Source organism: Ambystoma mexicanum, chromosome 12 (assembly GCF_040938575.1).
Source record: "Ambystoma mexicanum isolate Mex_15411 chromosome 12, UKY_AmexF1_1, whole genome shotgun sequence".
Classification (NCBI taxonomy): Eukaryota; Metazoa; Chordata; class Amphibia; order Caudata; family Ambystomatidae; genus Ambystoma; species Ambystoma mexicanum.
The window spans coordinates 1,154,367,205-1,154,385,539 of NC_090936.1; the positions used below are offsets into that span (position 1 = coordinate 1,154,367,205).

General features: G+C 50.2%; 1 protein-coding gene across 2 annotated transcripts in view; it reads right to left on the reverse strand.

The window, feature by feature from the left end:
- The window catches only part of WIF1 (WNT inhibitory factor 1), a 358,763-nt gene that overhangs the window by 163,510 nt on the left and 176,918 nt on the right, over positions 1 to 18,335 (reverse strand). The gene's annotated exons all lie outside the window — the stretch shown is intronic.

Consider the following 18,335-nt stretch of genomic DNA (forward strand, 5'->3'; position numbering starts at 1 on the left):
AAAAGTGGCAAATGCACCCCTTATCGGGAGTGAAAGGAGGATAGCACAGAGGCAACGCCCACGCAGAGCAATATAGGTTCAAATCCCAGATAGGTGCTTAGAAACCGAACTCAGGTACGGTATTAGGTGTGTTATGTAAATAAATAAATAGGGCTGAGTACAACTACCAGGGGGTTTGCCTGCTGCTCTTTCATTGATGGCATTTGACGGCTTCTTGACACTTTTGAACAGCCACAAGCATTCTTTTGAAGAACTGTTTCAAAGCTCCAGGGGCCTTGCCATGTGCTGCTTTACAAAATGGCTGCTCGCTAGACTTTCTAATGTGGCATTTTCATGTTAAAATGCTCTGGGGATGAAATTAGCAGGACGTGGGTGATTCTAATGTTTTGTGCACAAAGAGGATTTTTTGGTTTCACACTGTGCACTTAGACAACAAAATCACTGTAAGGTTTGCACAATTTAATTGAGTACAAATTGTGCAAACCTTACAGTGATTTTGTTGTCTAAGTGCGCAGTGTGAAAGCAAAAAATCCCCTTTGTGCACAGTACCTTCAACTGTGGGGAACTCGGCAGGTAACCTAATCTTGAATTTGATTGCCACGCAAGGCTTTAGCAAAGTAGGCTGGCTGGCACGTATTAAATCACTAGTACATGAACCATGGTGGTATCGTACTTTGAGGACCCACAAAGCATAGGTAATATGTTATGGTATGTTACTTGGCATTTATATAGCGCCTTATGTATCATTGCTATGATCTCAAAGCGCTTTGATAAAAAACAGAGCTATGCATTACTAGGCATCAGTAAGGGAGGATGAAGCAATGTCCAGGATTCATGCTAGGGTATACATGCCCCTAACTCCTGTGAGTGGGCAGAGAGAATATTTGATGCAGGTGTCTGGTCCTTTACACCGAGCTTTTGTTGCTCAGGCCAGATTGATACTGTGCCGGTTGGGGCCCGGCATTGAGGTTTGTATTAAGTTGAACAAGGCCGGTGGTTATGTTTGCTTTTGCCAGTTTTCTTAAGAGTGCCTGGTGGAGGCAAAGCAAACTGTGGCTGGTCAGGAACAGGGCATTTTCGTTTTTGGAAGGATATATATATATATATATATATATAGGTTGTTATGAGAAGGACGTTATATTCCATATTAGTACCCGGCGAGGGAAAATCAGATTGTTACAAACTATCTGATTGGCCCTTGCCGGGTCATTCCCCGGCAGACAGAGATTTACCAGCTGCGTTTCGGAGCTCTGTGTCCTGCCGCAATGGAAAGGAAGAAGGGACTATCTAGTCCCTTCGCCCGTTCCATGGCAGGGCTTTTCTTTGTTTTCTTTTTTTTTCTAGCTTTTTAATAGCTGCCATGGAAAGGGAGAAGGGGCTACGTGAAGTCCCTTCTCCCCGATCCATGGTAGCCATTGTTTTTGCTTTTTTTTTGCTTGAGTTGACAAAACTGTTGACACTCTGTTTCTCAACTCGAGTAAAAATACTATTAGTACTCCGGTCTAATGGGCCAGGGTACTAACAGCAATAAGCTTTGCTCGGGCTTGTGACTATGTGCCCCGCGGCATTACCTGACGCGGTAATGCCTCCAGGCTCGGGGCTTATTGCTTAATTATTTGGCCATTTTTATTTCTGTGTTGTGGTTGTTTATTAATCTTATGGATTTTATACTGTATTATACTTATGAAGTTTGTAACGCTTTTATGGATATGAAAAAACAAAATAAACTTGTTTTGATTGTTTGATTTTGTTCAAAGCTAGTGTACCATCACACTGAAACAATACAATAGTGCAAATCAACATTTCTTTTTTAACTGGGGTTGCACTTCAAGACCCTATACATGCCAGCAGACCAGCCTAGTCCCTGTGTTTACTCCGGAGACTCTGGGTTTTTGTAACTCTTCTCTGGGTCTCTGGGCAAGAGTGTGACGTCTCCAGTGTTTCCTGCAGTCCCTGCAACTCCACCCGCGTCTCCATGTCATTGGCTACAAAAAGGCCATTTGTGCCCAATCACAAGGTGCTGTGGGTGAAAGAAACAGTATAGGACGCAAATTCCGCCCATGAATAATGTAGGCAGGTCTGCGTGTAAGAAGAACATTAAACAACAAGCCCAACTCTGGTGAACCCACCAAGGGGGCGTGAAGCTAAGTCAACCGTGCATGGACCTATCACTAAAAAGGGCTTCAGTGTTCAATAAAGCACTTTTATTTGACAATAGGTCTAAGCTTTTTCAGGATGAACCCCATTGGTAGTGCTACACCAAAGCTGACGCAACAGCATGGCTTGCTTTCCTTGCCCGGGTCCTTCGCTAGTCGTGCCCCTATGCAAGAGAATGTCAGTGATTGACAGGGTCATGCACCAATCCAAGATTAGGTGCGGGTTTCGCTGGTCAGGAAGATGCATAGTTTTCAATGTCCTGGAGATATCTTTACGCCCAGAGGACTGCTGCAGTATATAGGACTCGGGGATCAGCATTGTAAAAGTCTGCAGAAACCATATTGAACAAACTATGGTTGTGCTCTGCCCCACTGCAAATGGAGAGCCTTCTAAAGATGGGTTTCAAGAACAGTCCAAAGAAGAGCTCAACTGGACCATCAAAATCAAAACGAGGACACAGTGAGCTAATAACATATTTAAAAAATAAAAGATGCTATATAATGCACGGATCAAGCCTTGCATGGGCCCACTGCTGAATCCTGATTGCTTTTCATCCATCCATGACTGTAAACAGTTAAATAGAGTTTTCTCGAATAATTCGGATAGGGCTTCCAAAAGTGAAATTGGTTAGTAGTCCTCTGTATTTATTTGTATTTATTTCAAGAACAGGGATGTTAGTTTGGATCAGAAATGACTTACAATAAGACATTCAGACATGGTGGAGAAATTCCCACGAAGGGTGCCTGTACAATAGCACATAGATGAGAGCAAGTGGTGAAGGCATTCCCAGGAAGGGTCGTGTACAATAGCACATAGATGAGAGCAAGTGGCGGAGGCATTGCCACGAAGGGTGCCTGTACAATAGCACATAGATGAGAGCAAGTGGTGAAGGCATTCCCAGGAAGGGTCGTGTTGAAGGCATTCCCGCGAAGGGTCGCGTACAATAGTACAAAGATGAGAGCAAGTGGTGAAGGCATTCCCAGGAAGGGTCGTGTTGAAGGCATTCCCGCGAAGGGTCGCGTACAATAGCACATAGATGAGAGCAAGTGGTGAAGGCATTCCCATGAAGGGTGGCTGTACAATAGCACAAAAATGAGAACAAGTGGCGGAGGCATTGCCACGAAGGGTGCCTGTACAATAGCACATAGATGAGAGCAAGTGGTGAAGGCATTCCCAGGAAGGGTCGTGTTGAAGGCATTCCCGCGAAGGGTCGCGTACAATAGTACAAAGATGATAGCAAGTGGTGAAGGCATTCCCAGGAAGGGTCGTGTTGAAGGCATTCCCGCGAAGGGTCGCGTACAATAGCACATAGATGAGAGCAAGTGGTGAAGGCATTCCCAGGAAGGGTCGTGTTGAAGGCATTCCCGCGAAGGGTCGCGTACAATAGTACAAAGATGAGAGCAAGTGGTGAAGGCATTCCCAGGAAGGGTCGTGTTGAAGGCATTCCCGCGAAGGGTCGCGTACAATAGCACATAGATGAGAGCAAGTGGTGAAGGCATTCCCATGAAGGGTGGCTGTACAATAGCACAAAGATGAGAACAAGTGGCGGAGGCATTGCCACGAAGGGTGCCTGTACAATAGCACATAGATGAGAGCAAGTGGTGAAGGCATTCCCAGGAAGGGTCGTGTTGAAGGCATTCCCGCGAAGGTTCGCGTACAATAGTACAAAGATGATAGCAAGTGGTGAAGGCATTCCCAGGAAGGGTCGTGTTGAAGGCATTCCCGCGAAGGGTCGCGTACAATAGCACATAGATGAGAGCAAGTGGTGAAGGCATTCCCATGAAGGGTGCCTGTACAATAGCACAAAGATGAGAGCAAGTGGTGAAGGCATTCCCAGGAAGGGTCGTGTTGAAGGCATTCCCGCGAAGGGTCGCGTACAATAGTACAAAGATGAGAGCAAGTGGTGAAGGCATTCCCAGGAAGGGTGGCTGTACAATAGCACAAAGATGAGAGCAAGTGGTGAAGGCATTCCCAGGAAGGGTCGTGTTGAAGGCATTCCCGCGAAGGGTCGCGTACAATAGTACAAAGATGAGAGCAAGTGGTGAAGGCATTCCCAGGAAGGGTCGTGTTGAAGGCATTCCCGCGAAGGGTCGCGTACAATAGTACAAAGATGAGAGCAAGTGGTGAAGGCATTCCCAGGAAGGGTCGTGTTGAAGGCATTCCCGCAAAGGGTCGCGTACAATAGCACATAGATGAGAGCAAGTGGTGAAGGCATTCCCATGAAGGGTGGCTGTACAATAGCACAAAGATGAGAACAAGTGGCGGAGGCATTGCCACGAAGGGTGCCTGTACAATAGCACATAGATGAGAGCAAGTGGTGAAGGCATTCCCAGGAAGGGTCGTGTTGAAGGCATTCCCGCAAAGGGTCGCGTACAATAGCACATAGATGAGAGCAAGTGGTGAAGGCATTCCCATGAAGGGTGGCTGTACAATAGCACAAAGATGAGAACAAGTGGCGGAGGCATTGCCACGAAGGGTGCCTGTACAATAGCACATAGATGAGAGCAAGTGGTGAAGGCATTCCCAGGAAGGGTCGTGTTGAAGGCATTCCCACGAAGGGTCGCGTACAATAGTTCAAAGATGAGAGCAAGAGGTGGAGGCATTCCCATGAAGGGTGCCTGTACAAGATGTGAACTGGTGAGCAATTTATGAGGGTGTAAAACGATGAGACATAGACCAGGGACAAAACAAACAGAAAAAATATATTTATGTATATAAAATAATAAAAGATGACTTACAGAAGTAACATTAACCTAAGGGGACAAGTGCTGCAAACTAAAGAGGTGAACTATTTTAATATACAAAATTACATTATTAAGAGTCACTGGAGTGGAGAGGGCAGGGAGAGCTTCCTCTTCAGCAAAATGGTTTGGCATTGTGAAGGATGGGTGCTAATTCCATAGGAGAGGTAGGGGAGAAGTAGTTGAGAGTAGAAGAGGTTTGGGGGGGTGGTGGTGAACAGAAGGAGGGTTTGGTAGGGAGAAGGTGGAGGGCTCTGAGAGCGCCACAGATTCTAGAGATTTAACGTAGCGAGCAAGACCATTAGCAGAAAAGGGGGAGATAACGGATATTGGCCTGGGAGGTCTGACCAACGATTTGAGTGTAGATGGAAGTTGAAAGTTTTCGGGGATCATTGAGTAATTGCGATGGGAAGAGATTAGGTTTGTGAAGTTGGAGGATTTATCAGTGCAGAGGTTAGGGCTGCAAAGGAATTGTTGTTGCCTAGTTGTTGTTGCCTAGGAGCAGGGTAGGTGTCCATGCTTTGTGCCAGCACCCTAGGTCACAGTGTAGGATCTGAATTTCAGAAGCGATTCAAGGTTGAGGAGAGAGACGGGAAGGTATGAAAGGGCGAGCTGGATAGCACTGGTCAAATGGAGTCATGAGTGCATAATGAAAAGAGAAAGCACAGTCAATGGAAGAGGCAAGAATAGGGAAGACAGGAGACGGGGTCCTCACATCATGAAGGGAAGGGGCAAGAGAGTCCTGCCGGAACATCCTCTTAGTCATTGAAGAGGGCGGATGAGGAGTAGAAGATGGCGGGACCGAGATGTGAAAGTGAACAATGGAGTGATCAAAAGGAGAGTAAAAGAGACAGAAGGACAAGGGCTTGAGAGCTTCCACCAGAGCGGGTAGGCTAGCAGAGGAGGGATTAGAGGGAGCGGTCAGATATGAGGGAGTTGGATCAAGGCAGCTGGCTGCAGAGCCTTGGGAAGGCTATAGTCCCCCAGCAAAGCAATAGGGATGTCGCTAGGAATGGACTCAAGGAGAAGGGTCCGAACAGGAAAAGGAGTTGAGAGAACCAGTGGGTCGATAGTGACCTGGAACAGTGAGAGGAGTAGGAGGGAAGTGAAGAGTGGCATATTCAAAGGAGGAAGAGTTGATGTCAGAAAGAGGTAAAGGGGCCTTATTAATAAGGTACCCCACACCACTGCCCGTTCCAACCGGTCAGGGAGAGCGGGAGAAGGCAGCACAGTCATTGTTTAAAGTTGCTAGTGTGGACGAGTCATGAGGGGAGATGCAGGTTTCTGTGATAGCAAGAAGCGAAGGTTGAGGGTAATACGAGTTGAAATAGTCAGTGATGTATGAAGACTTGTTGCAGAGCGATTATGCATTCCCGAGGCCAAGTGGTCGCGCGATTGGAGGTGGGGGAGAGAAGCTGGTGTTGTACAGTACCCTAGGATGATAGATGAGGTTGGAGATCCTAGGAGCACGGGAGTGTATTTAAAAGGGTGCGAGTGCAGGGGGGTGAAGACGGGGTGGCCGGAAAGTGATCCAGAGGTTACACCAAGTTGAGGTCTATGGTCTGCTCCTGTGCCGTTTCCTAATTAATGAAGTCAGTAGTCACTTGCTTTAAAGTTAATGAAATTTACAAAGGGATAAAATACGAATGACATTTCAAACCTGAACCACACCACACAAAGTCATATCATACTTAAAGAACGTAATCAGGGTTTATTCCAGACCAATTGCTTTGGTTCCCCTAAATTGCCTAACTCTGTAGTCAATCTCGGAAATCTTTGCTACATCACTGTCGCCCAAGCTGGAACATAGGTTGTCGTCAGACAGTAGCACCCTGGGCGGGAGTGCCAGCCAATCACCGTACTGGAATGCTGGTCTGAATCCCCCCACTATAAGCTTGCACTCCAAGACGGCAGAGTGCTGATCCTTGCCTGCATTTACGACCATGCCAACCACTCACAGCCCCCTTCTCTTTTCACTTACCGCCTGGACCAGCCTCCATCTCTCAGCCGGAACCTCCCACCAACCAATGCACAGCGCTGCCATTGATAGTGACAAGGGACTTGCTTGCGTGCACCTCTCGCTTATCCAGGAAGCCCATATTTAAGCGGTCTGATTTCCCCTTTGATAAATGTGTGCTGCACCACACTTGCCCATGTATTAAAGACAACAATCTATTTTTTTTGTTTTAAATAAATGCTTTAAGCACTCAGCGCTGTGAGTCTGGTGTTCATAGCGCTTAGTCTTTCCCCTTCTGTAATGGCTGAGCTGGCTGAAAAAAAGATGGTCTGGAGGGTTACCCAGAGCTGTGCCAGTGGTTATGATTGATTCAAAACCTTCCACCCATCCCATTTTGGTTTTGCGCTCAGCCCCATGTTCCGGTGCCGCCTTGGGTGGTAATGGCCCTAATACCTCTCTGAGGCCCTAGCTTAGTTGAGAGCTCCCTAAACTCTGGCCAGCGGGCTGTTATCGCTCCCAAGACCACCCTGGAAGGTGGGGCTAAACATTGCGCAGAAGTCCAATCAATCGTGAACAACGTAAAAAGGGGGATGAATCAGGACACAGCCTTAGTGTAGGTCTCATCAGCAGGACCAATGCACCAGGAGCTCCAGGCCATCCATTTGCAAATATCACAGGTATCCATGGCGATAAGAGCATCCCTCTGCGTCTCCATGGCATTGTCCTGGGATGCCTGCTTCTTGCACATGATAAGCAATGCACGGGGTCCCTCCCGGTCAGGGTCGGACTGGGACAAGAAATAGGCCCGGTCACCCAAAAAAAAGTGGCCCACCCCTCGCCTCAAAAAAGTGTTTGGTGGTATCTTAGTGGATTTACAGCCGAATACCACCAAATTGGAAATGAGGCTGGTTGTTTCTTAACGTTTGCGTTTATTTAGCTCTTTTGTCATAAGAGTTATTCTATGGTCCATGTTTTGTTGTTTTTCTGATCCCTGTATGGCGCTTTGAATAAAAGCGCGAAGTTAATACTGTACATTTAGTGCCATGTTGGAAGAATAAGACATTCTGCATCTTTTTGTTCTGTTATTGAGTCTTATGTAAATAAATAATGGCCCCTGCAGGGCAGGTTTACAAAGCTGCAGGTGCACAGGAGTGGCGTTCAGGTGTATTTGGTTCCGCCCGCTCTGATATTGGACCTAACCCGTAGGGTTCCCAGGCATCCTGAAATGTGGTCATGCATTTCCTCAACTGTCAATGAGGGATCCGCATTTCATCCATAGGGCAGAGAGTGAAGACCCAGGCGCAAAATGACACCACAGAATCCATAATGATTGGGATCATTGCGGTTTTCCGCAGACCTTTTGAATGGTCCTCAATTTAGTGAAGGTGGAAGGAGGAAGAGGGGCGTCTGCACTGGCGCCTCCAAACCGGCAAATGCAGGTCACACAGAGGTATGCACCGTACAGAAAATACCCCATTTCCTTGCAGGCCAGTTTGCTCGTTTACTTATAAGTATTTTGCCGCTATATATAGATGGGGGTTGAGTTTAGGTATTTGGAAAGGTGGGGGATGTGGGGTCTCCCCCGGCATTTTTTGCTGTAAAATTTGATTAAAACAAATTCGAGCAAATGGGCTTTGACCAAACTGCTGCGAGGAAATCGCCTGGCTCCCCCCACAGCCCACCCGTGCTTGCTACACTCCAGGATGGATTCTCCCCCCCCATGGCCCACCCGTGCTTGCTACACTCCAAGATGGTTTCTCCCCCCACCCATGGCCCACCCTTGCATGCTACACTTCAGGATGGATTCTCCGCCCCCATGGCCCGCCTGTGCATGCTGCACTTCAGGATGGATTTCCCCCCCCCCCATGGCCCACCCTTGCATGCTACACTCCAGGATGGATTCTACCCCCCCCTCCCCCTGCCATGGACCAACTGTGCATCCCACACTTCAGGATGGATTCTCCCCCCCATGGCCCGCCCGTGCATGCAACACTCCAGCAGGGAATCTCCACCCCCCCATGGCCTGTCTGTGCATGCTACACTTCAGGATGGATTGTTTCGCCCACCCCCCATGGCCCGCCCGTGCATGCTACACTTCAGGATGGATTCGCCCCCCCACATGGCCCGCCCGTGCATGCAACACGCCAGGATGGATTCTTCCACCGCCCCCATGGCCCGCCCGTGCATGCTACACTTCAGGTTGTATTCTTCCCCCCGCCATGGCCCGCCCGTGCATGCTACACTTCAGGATGGATTCTCCCCCTCTACCCCCATTGCCCATCGTGCATGCTACAGGATGGATTCCTCCCCCCCCCCATGGCCTGCCCGTGCCTGCTACACTTCAGCTTGGATTCTCACCCCCATGGCCCACCCGTGCATGCTACACTTCAGCTTGGATTCTCACCCCCATGGCCCGCCCGTGCATGATACACTTCAGCTTGGATTCTCACCCCCATGGCCCGCCCGTGCATGCTACACTTCAGCTTGGATTCTCACCCCCATGGCCCGCCCGTGCATGCTACACTTCAGCTTGGATTCTCACCCCAATGGCCCGCCCGTGCATGCTACACTTCAGCTTGGATTCTCACCCCCATGGCCCGCCCGTGCATGCTACACTTCAGCTTGGATTCTCACCCCCATGGCCCGCCCATGCATGCTACACTTCAGGATAATTCTCCCCCTCCATGGCCCGCCCTTGCATGCTACACTTCAGGATGGATTCCCTTCCTCCATGGCACGCCTGTGCATCCTACACTTCAGGATGGATTCTTCTCCCCCCCATGGCCTGCCTGTGTTTCCTACACTTCAGCTTGGATTCTCCCCCCCATGGCCCGCCCGTGCATGCTACACTTCAGGATGGATTCTCCCCCTCCATGGCCCGCCCTTGCATGCACACTTCAGGATGGATTCTCCCCCTCCATGGCCCGCCCTTGCATGCTACACTTCAGGATGGATTCCCCCCCCTACATGGCCTGCCCGTGCATGCTAAACTTCAGGATGGATTCTTCCCCCCCATGGCCCGCCCTTGCATGCTCCACTTCAGGATGGATTCTCCCCCCCCACCCATGGCCCGCCTGTGCATCCTACACTCCAGGATGGATTCTCCCCCCCCCCCATGGCCTGCCTGTGTTTCCTACACTTCAGCTTGGATTCTCCCCCCCATGGCCCGCCCGTGCATCTTACACTCCAGGATGGATTCTCCCCACCCCCATGACCTGCCCGTGCATCCTACACTCCAGGATGGATTCCCCCCCCCCATGGCCCGCCCATGCATCCTACACTCCAGGATGGATTCTCCCCACCCCCATGACCCGCCCGTGCATCCTACACTCCAGGATGGATTCTCCCCACACCCCCCATGGCCCGCCCGTTTATCCTACACTTCAGGGTGGATTCTCCCCAACCCCATGACCCACCCGTGCATCCTACACTCCAGGATGGATTCCCCCCCCCCCCATGGTCCGCCCATGCATCCTACACTCCAGGATGGATTCTCCCCACCCCCATGACCCGCCCGTGCATCCCACACTTCAGGATGGATTCTCCCCCCCATGGCCCGCCCGTGCATGCAACACTCCAGGATGGAATCTCCACCCCCCCCCCCATGGCCTGTCTGTGCATGCTACACTTCAGGATGGATTGTTTCGCCCACCCCCCATGGCCCGCCCGTGCATGCTACACTTCAGGATGGATTCTCCCCCCCCCATGGCCCACCTGTGTATGTTACACTTCAGGATGGATTCTCCCCCCCACATGGCCCGCCCGTGCATGCAACACGCCAGGATGGATTCTTCCACCGCCCCCATGGCCCGCCCATGCATGCTACACTTCAGGTTGGATTCTTCCCCCCGCCATGGCCCGCCCGTGCATGCTACACTTCAGGATGGATTCTCCCTCTCTACCCCCATTGCCCGTCGTGCATGCTACAGGATGGATTCCCATCCCCCCCATGGCCTGCCCGTGCATGCTACACTTCAGCTTGGATTCTCACCCCCATGGCCCGCCCGTGCATGCTACACTTCAGCTTGGATTCTCACCCCCATGGCCCGCCCGTGCATGCTACACTTCAGCTTGGATTCTCACCCCCATGGCCCGCCTGTGCATGCTACACTTCAGCTTGGACTCTCACCCCCATGGCCCGCCCGTGCATGCTACACTTCAGCTTGGATTCTCACCCCCATGGCCCGCTCATGCATGCTACACTTCAGGATGGATTCTCCCCCTCCATGGCCCGCCCTTGCATGCTACACTTCAGGATGGATTCTCCCCCTCCATGGCCCGCCCTTGCATGCTACACTTCAGGATGGATTCCCTTCCCCCATGGCACGCCTGTGCATCCTACACTTCAGGATGGATTCTTCTCCCCCCCATGGCCTGCCTGTGTTTCCTACACTTCAGCTTGGATTCTCCCCCCCATGGCCCGCCCGTGCATGCTACACTTCAGGATGGATTCTCCCCCTCCATGGCCCGCCCTTGCATGCTACACTTCAGGATGGATTCTCCCCCTCCATGGCCCGCCCTTGCATGCTACACTTCAGGATGGATTCCCCCCCCCCTACATGGCCTGCCCGTGCATGCTAAACTTCAGGATGGATTCGTCCCCCCCATGGCCCGCCCTTGTATGCTCCACTTCAGGATGGATTCTCCCCCCCACCCATGGCCCGCCTGTTCATCCTACACTCCAGGATGGATTCTTCTCCCCCCCCCCCATGGCCTGCCTGTGTTTCCTACACTTCAGCTTGGATTCTCCCCCCACCCCCCATGGCTCGCCCGTTTATCCTACACTTCAGGGTGGATTCTCCCCACCCCCATGACCCGCCCGTGCATCCTACACTCCAGGATGGATTCCCCCCCCCCATGGTCCGCCCATGCATCCTACACTCCAGGATGGATTCTCCCCACCCCCATGACCCGCCCGTGCATCCTACACTCCAGGATGGATTACCCCCCCCCATGGCCCGCCAGTGCATCCTACACTCCAGGATGGATTCTCCCCACCCCATGACCCGCCCGTGCATCCTACACTCCAGGATGGATTCTCCCCCCCCATGGCCCGCCCGTGCATCCTACACTTCAGGATGGATTCTCCCCCTCCACCCCATTGCTCGCCCGTGCATGCTACAGGATGGATTCTCCCTCCCCTATTGCCTGCCTGGGCATGGTACACGTCAGCTTGGATTCTCCCCCCCCACCCATGGCCTGCCCGTGCATGCTACACTTCAGGATGGATTCTCCGCCCCCACGGCCCGCCCATGCATGCTACTGAAGTGGGAGAATGGAAGACCAGGCTCCCGTCCTTCACCTCTCGCGCTTGGCCTAAAGGGTCACGACCCAGACACCCGCCACGAGAAGAGTTTGTCCATTTACCAGACGACCAGATACCCTGGTACAGGAACATACGGATGTGTCCATCTGCCTGCCCAGCAGCCCGCACTGGCCATGCCGACACCTGCGGCACGGACCAACTAGACTAAAATCTACACGTCGTTAGAGATGCCATGACGACCTAGACAACGGGAAGCACATCTGTACAAATATACACACTGGACATTCCCACACCGATCTACACGAAGAATATACTCAGTGCTATGACGTAGGCGACAGGCATATTCACGGACGTGCATCTTTATTATTTTTACATAGGCTTTCAGAATGCAGAAACGCAAGACGCGTCATGAACTCATCTACAAAGCTTGCTCACGCTTCTCTTGAAACCAGTTACCACCATGAGAGGTATAATGAAGACACGATACTGGTCATGGAACTATATGCTACTATAACCTAAAGCACCTATGCACCAAACGGACCACTTATGCACCAGGCCCAAGTAGGCCTCAAACAAGAGCTCCCGTGGACATTAACAAAGCAAGAGTCAGGTTGCTGATCCTGCAGAATGAGCCCGGTGAAGCAACCAGCCAAGGTCGCAATGTTGCAAACCCACATTCCAAGAACAAAGCATCAAAGGCACGATGTTGCAACCTCGCACTCCGCGCACCAACGTTAAAGTCACACCTGCAAATTAAACCAGACACACAGTGGAAAAGCAATATTAATTGTGCAGAATTCTGCCTCAAACACGGTCCCTCCCCACGTGACCAAGCCGAACCTGACGAGATGCCAAACCCAGGAGAGAAGAGGAGTCTGGATCCCTCGCTACGAGACACAGGCAGATACACTTGAAAGGCTCAATGGACATCTGCGACAGTGGGAGCGGTCAGCCTTCCAGCTATGAATAAATCCTCACATTGGCTGCACGTACCCATAGTGAAACATTGTTGCAAATTGCAGGTACACCGAGAGCTGGGAACGGCGGTGGTCCCAGGCTGGGAAGCTCACGGGCGCACCAATCAGAACATGGGGCTCTTATCACTGACGCCAGTAATATTAACCAATCCTCAGGAGTCTTCATGTAACAATTCTCATGTATCTAATTGTAGGGACAACCCAGATATCTCACCTGACTACCCTTTGTCCACTAACATTGTTCTCTATATGTGTGCTATACTAACCCTACCACTCGAGCAACCAATTAAGAGTGGCGATAGGTTTTTTGTTAACTTTCTGAAGTGACGCAAGTAGCGCGTCATAATACAGTAAAAAGGGCCTGCGAGCCCCACGATTGTGTGTGTGTCAGGACGGACGCGTACGCTCCTTGACCCATCCCTGCCGTTTGTCTAATAAACAGCAGAGTCACCTTGCTCCTTGTGTGTGTCTCATACTCTATCTCATCTGGGATATACACGGGAGGAGTTGGGGCCTCCTTGCCTGGAGGTCTGCGGACGGCCCGGCCGACCCCGGCATTATTTCCCCCCGACAAGTTGGAGGCACTGCTGAGATCTGTTTAAGATCGACTTTTTATTTTTACTTTTTCCAGGCAATCCCGTTGCGAGGAGGCCCGGCGGCGCGGCCCCCTCTGCCGTTGCCCCCTTCTGAGGACTACATGACCATCGCGGAGCTGCGAGAAGACCGGACAGCGCAATCCGGATATTGGCCCTCGGGAGCCGGTTGAGAAGTATCCCGCCCCCGGTCGGCGAGTGTCCAGACGTGGTCCAGACGAGGGGAGGTGGCGAGCCGCTTGGAGGGGTGCACGCAGTCGAGCGGCCCTGCATCGAGAGAACTTGGTGAGCATGACACGCACAACAAGCAATGCGAAATTGTGAGGGAGGGGGAGGAAGTAAATAAGGGAGGAGGGAGGTGTTGTACAGATGCACGGCGAAGGTCTAACAACTTAGTGTTGCCAATGGAATGAATGGTAGCGAAACGAGTGCGAGAGCAGTCGGCTACGTCACGCGAAAGAGGGGGGCGGAGCACGAAAACATCACGTGCGGCCGCTCGTAAGACACTGATTGGCCTAAGTCGCGACTACGTGTAAGGGTGGGTGTGTGTGGTTTCCTACGATTTGGCATTTATTGATCAATGAGTAGACGAGGATCCCTATTGTTCGAGCAAGAAACTCGATAGGTAGATGACGTTTCCCTGTAGGCGGTAGCTAGTTGCCTAGTTGCCCAATACAGAAGATAATTGGCTGGTTAAGCCCTCCTGTTGAGGGGCGTATCACACGCGAGGCGACGCAGCGTGCGCAGTCCGATTATATTATTGATTTGATTACCTTGTTCCAGGAGAGACAGGAAGACAGCTGTAGGGTTAGCGGGGGTAGATTGCAAGTGTATTTTGAACTTAAAAAACATAATAAGAATGTACCAGTAGCTCGAAGAGATCGGTGACGTCACCAGTAGGGATTTAATAGGATATCGCGAGCACAAGGAACTTTGGTTTTGAGAGTGGTGGGGAAGAGAAATATGATAAGGGAGCGGACATGGAGATAAACGATAGACGAGTGGATCGGGAAAAGGAGAAGGGGAGAGGGGCGTGGCTGCGCACGGAGAACGCCGGCCACGGCAAGTGTAAAAGGGGGAGGAGAACGGGGAAACAGGACGACTGTATAAGAGCGTCGTAAAGGGTACGCAGCCGCAGGGGGCTGCGTGCGCTTCGGCCGCAGGGGGCCGTAAGGGAGGGAATATACAATATAAAATCATACACATATATATATATTTTTATTTTTATTTATTTTTTTTAAATAATTTTTATTGCATAATCTGTCAAAGGATTGTCGTAAGTCCCCACACTTGCGGGGCCAGGTAAACAATATAAGGTTGTATATTGTAAACTGCTAGTGAAGGGAAGGGTAACAAGTGGAGCGCCACTATGTCACACGGGACAGGGTCGGGAGGGTGGGGGAACACCCTCACTACCCCACTACAACACATATGCACCACACTGCCACCCCATAGGGAGAAATTAATTAAGTACAGCATAGAGTGGACCCAGGGGACGGATAACAAAATGTTAACACCATGGCCGCCTAATGGTAGTTTCGATCCATATGCCCAACATTCACTGCTAAACCATCTGCACAATACATACAAGGGGAAGAAGTTGGCAAACCATGTGGAGGTGTTTAACTTATGGAGGATGTTCCAGGGGTCCCGACCAGGACCAAATGGAATGTTCACTATGGGGGAAACACCGGAAGAAAAGGAGATTAAGAAAGAAGGAGAGGATGGGAAAAAGGGGCGTGAAAGCACAAAGAATACGGGGAACGGAGGAGAGGGAGGAGAAAAGATTGATAAATCAGACGACATAAAAAAGGAACCGAGCAACGAGATACCCATAACACCGGGAGTGAAAACAGAGGGAGGAGGGTTGTACCCTTTAAGAGAATTAGGAGAAATAGAAGGACAGTTAAGGGCGGCTGAAGGATACTCGAACCCGGCATACAGCCCTCCACCATATGTGGCTCATAGGAAGATACCAGTGGGGGAGGGGAGGATTGGAGAAGAGCAGACTGTAGAGATAGGAAATGATGAGTGGGTAGCTGCACGGATATTATTAAAATTACGAGGTTCACTAACTGGAGAAGAGAGGGAGGTAGTAAAGAGAACAGACGAGGATAGTGCAAGATAGAGTGAAATGAGGGGGGAGGAGCTATTACGACAAAAGGAAGAGATTTTGGAGGAAAGATTAGCAAAGCTAAGGGATGAGCAGAATGAATTGATCAAACAGCTTGAGAGGGAGGAAAGAGAGAGAGTGAGGAAAAGGAAAGAAGGTAAGAACAAATTGGAAAAATTAAGGGAACGAAATGAGGAGCAAAGGAGAGAAGCTGAAAGGGTAAAAGCAGCAGCAGACAGGGTATCAAGAGTAGTGCTGAGAGAAAAGAAGAAGGAAGAAGAAGAAAAGGAAAAGGAAATGGCAATATGGAAGAGGAGGGTACTATCAGAGACAGCTAAGAAATATGAAGAGGGGAAAGTAATAGAAAGTATAGTAGAAAGAGAAAGGGTGAAATGGGAAAGGAAGAAAGAGGATGAAAGAATATTGGAACAGATGAGCAATGAAGTGATGGAGGAATTGAAGAGGAAAAGGGAGGAAAATAGTAGGGAGATGGAGGAGAGAAGTGAAGGGGAAAGAGAAGGGAGGAGTAGGGAGAGTGAAAAATGGGGGGATGTATATAGAAGTAGAGAAGTAGCAACAACATCAGCACTAGGGGGAGCAGTCGGTAACAAAGGAAAAGGAGAAATAGACCTAATAGATTTAGAAAAAGTAACAATAAAAGGGAAAAAGGCAGAGTGGGGGATACCATTTATGACTGATTTTTGCAGTGAGGAGGAAGAAGGAATAGAGAGGGGAGGAAGAAAGAGTGAAAGGGAAAGCTTAGATAAGCTATACCTCACTCGAACAAACATAGACTCGCCATGGATCAGTAGGAGAAGGGAGGAGCTGGAGAGAAGTGAGGAGGGGGTGCAAAAACTAGTGGAAAAACAAACCCATGAAACCACACCATCCCCATCTCCATCACGCCCTCCCCCATCACACCCTACATGCTCAACCACCGCACGCTCGCTGCGCAGAATAAAGCTCGCGCCCTTCATGGACGAACTGACACCCTATGCATGTCGGCTTAGAGACCTCCCTAGTCGCAGGCAAGACAGACAAATAAACACGCCCACATTAAACACAGGAAATGACGAAAAGAGGGGAAAGGATGGAGAAGGAGTTAGGAGCAGGGGTAATAAGGACGAAATTGAAGAGGTAAAGGAAACGGAAGAAGAGGAGGGGTGTGAGGACTCGATATTATGGAACATAAAGGGTGACACAAGACACAACTTAATGCCACTGTTGGAGAGAGGAGGGGTTAGACCACAGTACGTCCCTTGGAAGCATACGGATAAAGAAAATATAAAATGTAGGCTCCCATCACTAAGTGGAGGTGCGGGTAAGTGGATATATGAAATGGAAAAACACACCGCAGGACAGAAACTAGCAGTAGGAGATGTGAAGGGCCTGTTAATATCAATATTAGGGGATAGAGCGGATGACATTTGGAAGAGAGCGGGATTCCATGGGGTAACAATAACAAACACATCGCATGATGGGGCACCATTTGCAAACTGCAGACATGCGCTATGGCAGGCACTGAGAGTACAGTACCCAGACACATCAGACATAGGAGCAATTACTTCCCGTAAGATGCGTGAGAATGAGGATCCTGTTGATTATATCCAGGATATCCAAGAGAAGTGGCGCATGGAAACTAGAGAACAATGGGACAAAACACCAGCCATATTTTATCATATACTAGTACAGGGGCTCCCAGAAGGAGTTCAGAAACAACTAAAGAAAGTAGTGGGAATGGAAGCAAAACCATGGCCAGAAATACAACTGACTATAGTACATCACTGCAGGACATGGCAAGGAAAAATGAAACAAAAGGAAGAAGACAGGAAAACAGAAGAGGCTAAACTAGTACAGAAAAAACTTACTAAATACACAATGGAAGGGGCACTAATAACTACGCCCACACCAATGGCCCAAAGCCCCACACAAGTAGTGGCTGCACAAGATCCCGCTCAAATAGCACCTCCACAGACTATAACACAACAAGTCCCGCCACTGCAATTACACGCACCAAACATGGGAGTAGGGTACCCAATGCAAGGAGCTGGGTATTATAGTTATAACAGAGGGAGAGGAGGATTTATGAGAGGGAGAGGATACGGATATAATACCCAACAGCAGGTGGGAGGACTTAGAAATTCCTACCCCACAGGGCAACCAGTATACCAGGACAACACAGGGAGCTTCCCATGGCAAAGCAGGGAACCACCCGTGTGTTGGAGTTGCGGATTATTAGGACACATGTCACGTACGTGTAGGGTCAGGCCAGGAACACCAGCATGGAATGAACAGGCACAACCTAGGACCTCACAAGAACAGCAGGGCATACAACAACAGCAGACGTTACAACAAGGAAGTGACCCACAACAACAAATAACACAACAACAGCCACTGCCACAACAACAAGTAGCGCTAACACAACAACCCCAAACTCAACAAATGCAATTGGGTAGGGTGACGGTGTTGGGACACAACCCTTACACAGGGAATGGCCAATCATTGTACCCCCAATAGGACAGCCCACAGAC